The 6,485-nt window shown below is 36.4% G+C and overlaps 1 non-coding gene across 1 annotated transcript; it reads left to right on the top strand.

Annotated features, from left to right (window-relative positions):
• The first annotated feature begins 490 nt into the window (after nucleotides 1-490).
• Nucleotides 491-597, top strand: LOC111750405 (U6 spliceosomal RNA). Its single transcript, XR_002785536.1, has one exon. It is a non-coding gene; the product is annotated as a U6 spliceosomal RNA (small nuclear RNA).
• The last annotated feature ends 5,888 nt before the right edge of the window (nucleotides 598-6,485 follow it).

The following is a 6,485-nucleotide window of genomic DNA, read 5'->3' as shown; positions in this document are numbered from 1 at the left end:
GTGTGTGTGTACCGAAGCCTAAAATGAAAATCTTTGCCATCTGGTCAGTTCCAACTCATAGGAACTCTATAGGACAGAGTAGAACTTACCCATAGGGTTTCCAAGGCTGTAAATCTTTTTGGAAGCAGACTGCACATCTTTCTCCTGCTGTGTACGAATAAATATGGATATCTATGGGGCAGTTTTTCTCTGTCCTATAGGGTCACTATGAGTAGGAATCGACTCGATGGCATTGGTTTTTTTTTTTTTTATACAGCTATATGTAAATATTTTAATTTATAATGTAATATATTGTATTATTATATCAAGAGATACAATAAAAAGCCTCATTAAGATTCCTTTTGCTTATCGTTTTTTGGTAAAAATGCCTCTCAAGGCATTCCATACTCATTCCTAATTTTTAAAAATTAAACCTTACAAATCTTAAATCTTAGGGACAAAAAAATACTTAATATACTTCCATAATTTTCTTTAAAAATAGTCAATATTTGTGCTCGCTTTGGCAGCACATATACTAAAATTGGAATGATACAGAGAAGATTAGCATGGTCCCTGCACAAGGATGACATGCAAATTCGTGAAGTGTTCCATATTTTTAAGGGGTATTCTCTAATTAATTGGTAGATAAGAACTACCTTTCCAAAAAAAAAACCCAGTGCCATCGAGTCGATTCCGACTCATAGCGACCCTTTAGGACAGAGTAGAACTGCCCCATAGGGTTTCCAAGGAGCACCTGGCAGATTCGAACCGCTGACCCTTTGGTTAGCAGCCGTAGCACTTAACTACTACACCACCAGGGTTTCCAAGAACTACTTTAGGTGAAGGAAAATACAACACACAATACAGGGGAGGTCAGCACAACTGGACTAAACCATAAACAAAGAAGTTTCCTGGATAAACTGAATGCTTCAAAGGTCAGTGTAGCAGGGGCAGGGGTTTGGGGACCATGATCTCAGGGGACATCTAAGTCAACTGGCATAATAATATCTATTAAGAAAACATTCTGCATCCCACTTTGAAGAGTGGTATCTGGGGTCTTAAACGCTCGCAAGCAGCCATCTAAGATGCATCAATTGGTCTCAATCCAGCTGGATCAAAGGAGAATGAAGAACACCAAGGACACAAGGTAATTACGAGCCCAAGAGACAGAAAGGGCCACATGAACCAGAGTCTACATCATCCTGAGACCAGAAGAACTAGATGGTGCCCATACAACTGATGACTGCCCTGACAGGGAACACAACAGAACCCCTGAGGGAGCACAGACCCCAAATTCTCATAAAAAGACCAGACTTAATGGTCTGACTGAGACTGGAAGGACCCTGGTGGTCATGGTCCCCAGACCTTCTGTTGGCCCAGGATGGGAACCATTCCAGAAGCCAACTCTTCAGACATAGATTGGACTGGACAATGGGTTGGAGAGGGATGCTGGTGAGGCGTGAGCTTCTTGGATCTGGTGGACACTTGAGAGTAGGTTGGCATCTCCTGCCTAGAGAGGAGATGAGAGGGTGGAGGGGGTTACAAGCTGGCGAAATTGACACGAAAAGAGAGAGTGGAGGGAGAGAGAGGGCTGTCTCATTAGGGGGAGTGTAATTGGGAGTATGTAGCAAGGTGTATATAAGTTTTTGTATGAGAGGCTGACTTGATTTGTAAACTTTCACTTAAAGCACAATAAAAATTATAAAAAAATAGTCAATATTTATTCAAGAACAAGGATATCGTCTATTACCCTTGCTAATTAACATGGGTATAGAATTTCTTATCAAGACAATAAAACTTATTACTGAAATAAGAGAAGGCAAGCTTTTGTTATTATTTGCAGACAATGTGACTACGTAAATAGAAAACTCAAGGGAATAATCTACAAAACTCTGAGAATTAATAAAGTTCATTACAGTGACTGGATATAAATTAAATGGGCAAAAGTTGATAGTTCTTCTGTATAGCAGCAATAGCCAATTAAAGCACATAATGAGAAAAGGTACTATTCACATAATAGTGGTATCTTATTAAAAAATGCACACAATGTGTATGAAGAATATTAAAATACTTTACTAAACAATATCAATAAAAACTAATGCAATAGGAAGAGAAACTGTATTTCCATAGCAGAGTACTAGTCTTCGTAAAATATGCCAATTCTTCCCAAGTAATTATGGCATTAATAAAGTGTTAATAAAATTTCTAACAGAATTTTTTGGGCTCGTGATAAAATAATTCTGAAGTTCATTTAGAAAAGTAAATAGGTAGAGATATCTACAAACATTATGGGGGGAAAAGTAAGTGACATGTTCAATGTATTAAAACATAAATTAAAATTAAAATACATTATTGTTCTAAAACAGTCTGTGGTTTGGGTTCATGAAATTACAGTCATATTAACAACAGAATAGACAATACTTTAAAAAACCTAGATTAAAAAGAGAAACACCCCAATAAAAATAAAAACCACAATAAAAAAATCTACAGGGGAAATATAAGTGATCAATAAATATAGGATATTTTTCAAATGCTTTGATAAGAAGAGAAAGATAAATTAAAATATTCATAAGACAGATATGATTATATTTCCTAACACATGGGCAAATGTTTATATCATTACTAGTAAAAAATTTATAACAATAGCATTATGCATAACACCTCATAATTTATGAGACACTATGGATGGCATTAGGTCCCTGGGTGTTGCAAACAGTTTATGCTGAACTGTTAACCTAAAGATGGACAATTCGAGCCCACCCGGCCATGAAAGAAAGGCCTAGCAATCTGCTTCTGTAAAGGTTACAGCCAAAAAATCCCTTAAAGACCAGCTCTACTCTGTAACGCAAAGGGCTGGCATGAGTTGGAACTGACTTGACAGCAACAGGTTTTGTTGTTATTGTTGTTGTTGGGGGCGGTTATATAGGATATTCGTGGCTCAGTGGTAGAATTCTCACCTCCCATGTGGGAGACCTGGCTTTGATTCCCAGCCAATGCGCCTCATGCACAGCCATCACCCATCTGTCATTGGAAGCCTGCATGTCGCTATGATGCTGAACTGATTTCAGCAGAGCTTCCAGACTAAGAAGGACTAGGAAGAAATGCCTGGCAATCAACTTCTGAAAATCAGCCAGTGAAAACTATGGATCACAATGGTCACATCCACAACCGATCATGGGGATGGCATAGTACCAGGCAGCATTTCATTCTGTTGTGCATGGGGTTTGCATGAACTGGGGAATGACTTGAGGGTAGCTAACAACAACAACATGGAAGTTACTTTAAATACATCATTTAATTTATTTGAATGGAATTGCAATGCAAAGATGTCAAAAGTTAAGGGAGAGAAAAAATTTCACACATTTGGACACGGTATCATAATTGGTGCAACTTTCTGAGGGCTTTTGGCAACCAGTAAAAAGAGAATTATAATAATTTACATACTTTAACACAGTAAAAATCTAGCATTAGATTAAATAGAAAACAATAATCAAGTTAGAACAAAACTTATAAATGAGTTTATTCAAAAAGTATTATGTATGTTAGTGAAAACTGGAATCATTCTAAATATATGCTAATAGGGAAATGATTGGATGAATCATGGTATATTCACTTTCTAGAAAAGTATGTAGTCATTACAACTATATTTTCATAGACTACTGGAAAGGGCAAATGATCATGACCTAATATCTTGTACTTAATATGATATTAACTTTATAAATTAATTTAATATTTATGTGTGTGTATAAAATACTCGTGTATTTTGTTGCAGGTTGGTGAGTTTAACTGTGATTTAAAAAAATTATGCTTATATATTTTACATATTTTCTAAGAATAAAGCTGGACATTTTTTATCAGATAAAATTTGAAAATAAATTCCTTATTAACCTGTCATTACTTTGTCCTCTCCCTCTAACAGGCCTGAAATACCTTCCATTTTGACATCTTTATTTCTACTTATCTAATTCTGCTGCAACCATTTCTCAACAGAGTGAATATCAGATTTAGATGTTTTTAAAAACATATTACCATGGCAAATTCAATTTTATTTTGCAAGTTTTTGTCCCCTTGTATCATATAAGGGACTAAAATTGAAGGAATAAACCTGGGGATGTATCATTCCAATAAGAAGTGGAGAAGCAAAGGAAAAAAAGAAATGAGGTGTTACACTCATCATTCAATCAATCAATCCAATCTTTCACTGATTTACTTAGGAAGCATTCAATATGGTCATTATATTATTTCCTGTGGGAGTCATAGATCACAGTAGACATGACCCCTGCCCGTAGTTGCCTTCCACAGACAGAAAGGCCAGCTTGGACACTAACCAGAAGGAATCAAAGTGGAGCCTTGAGCTTCAGGGGAGAAAAATAAAATTCTCTGGAGTAATGGTAGCATCCAGCCTGTAATGTAATAGTGAGAGCAGGGGAATTTACCTCTCTTTTTTTCCCAGAACCCATAGTGTCCTTCGAATAGGAAGACAGTTTCATTGTGGTGGCTATGAGACTTCTATCAGTTTATCAAGCATTCAAGCGATTTTCTCCACAGTGTTCTGTTGTGTAGAATAAGTTTAGAGAAGGGACGACAAACAGCTGAACACCGAGTAGCTCCTGCAGAGTCAATAGAAACAAAGCAAGAAGAAAAAGAATCCTTCTCAAATACTCTGAAGCATTTTCAGTGTTTAACTCGTAGAGCATAGTTCTTGGAAGCTGATAACAGTTCTGCTGTCAAGGTGGGGTGGGGTTTTCCAAACTCTTCTTTTTTCTAAACATCTTTATTGAGATATAATTCACATATCATAAAATTTATCCTTTTAAAATCTCAGTGTAGTCTCAGATTTAGAACATTTTCATCGTTTTGAACTTTTCAAAAAGCCAAGTTTTCAGGAATAACTTTTTAGAATTAAATTCTTCAGATATTGGACATACGTACAACTCAGAAGTTTGGTAAGTACTGTTTTCAGGTATAACCACACAAGCAGACAAAAAGAATCTCTGCCTCTCTCCTCTGTTTTTGTTCAACACATTTATTATTGAGCAGAGTATGGCTGAATCATACACTTACATCCCATAGTATTGACTGTATATTGTTCACCCTTGTTTCCATGTGTTCATCTTGTCCTCTCATTTGGGTGTAAGATCCTAGGGGCTGGGAATTTCCAAACATGTGCATGTGAAAACATGGTCACTGGCCTTATTTATGTCCCAAATGAATAGTAAAGGAAACTTGCCCTGAAATTTCTGCTGGTTTCCACACTGTGCTTTCAATTCTGTAAAACTGAAATTCTGTTTCTTAATAAAGGAGTGACTTCTAAAGTTAAGTGGCAAAACATTAAAAAATGTGCAGTCCACTCGGTGATGGTTTTCAAGCTGAGGATTGTTTCTTTGGCAATATTCTACATCTTCAACAGTAATTTTGGGATTCGGGAGAATTACAGAGAGAGTTAACTAGTAGAGAAGAATAAAATTGACTTATTTTTCTCCTCACACAGTATAGGGTTTTGAAATTGCTAACAATTATTACCCATCAGAAGTGGTAAGCCTTGTCATAATTTTGAAATGAAGCCCATTGATATGATTTGCAACTTTAATATAAAGCAAAACCTGAGTCTCAGTGCTTTGCTACCAGGTGACACTGACTGTAAAGCCCTCCATCACCTGGTGATTCAGAACAGGCATTCCGTGTCCCGAGATCATTGTGGAGACAGTCGAATGAATGAGGCAAATAAAGGAACAGGGAGCAAGCAGTTTATGGCTGTTGTTCTCTAAAGGTCAGTACAATTTCAATTTATAAGAAAATCAGTGTTAACTAAATGACTCGTTAAAGTTCTTTTCAAAACGGAAAATGTTTAGCAATAAAAGGTTCATGGTTTTAGTTGAAAGAATGCTAGTCTTTTGGTCTTTTATCCAGGAAGGACTAAAGCCTTAAACCTTACTCAAGTGTTTCTACATATCCCCAGTAGCTTCAGGCAAAGACACTTAACCACCGTGCCTCATTTTCTCCATCCGTAGAATGGCGTTAATGATACTCACCCGTCTTTCAGGAGTGTTACGAGGCTTAATTAGTTGTTTGCCAAGTCCTTTGCAGATAAAGAGCTCAGTGTAAATGCGAAGTACCATTATTATTATGGCAATCTTATGTTCTGTGCATCATTATATGTTTTCTTTTCAAAATATTGCAATTTTCCATCTGTCATTTGTAATTCATCAAACAAAAGCCAAATTCTTGAATTTTTCCAAATTGCCCTGCTAAGAAACGTATCTGTGTAAAAGTCTTAAAGCAGTATACACAGTACCCAAGCCTTCTGAAGCAGTTTCTCAAAACCCATTGTCACTAAGCAACAATGTTATACAAAGTCCACTTATAACTATTTTCAAAAATGCACATGGTTCAGCAAATAGTATGATACTGAATATAAATGAAAGTGGGTAATGACTTGGTCTCTGAATATCATCAGAGCTAAATTTTGATTCCATAATAGTGAAAAGCCATTTGATGGGATGGTA

Source organism: Loxodonta africana, chromosome 1 (genome assembly GCF_030014295.1).
Source record: "Loxodonta africana isolate mLoxAfr1 chromosome 1, mLoxAfr1.hap2, whole genome shotgun sequence".
Taxonomy (NCBI): Eukaryota; Metazoa; Chordata; class Mammalia; order Proboscidea; family Elephantidae; genus Loxodonta; species Loxodonta africana.
The sequence above is the reverse complement of the archived record's forward strand: the minus strand, read 5'-3'. Positions and strand labels throughout refer to the sequence as shown.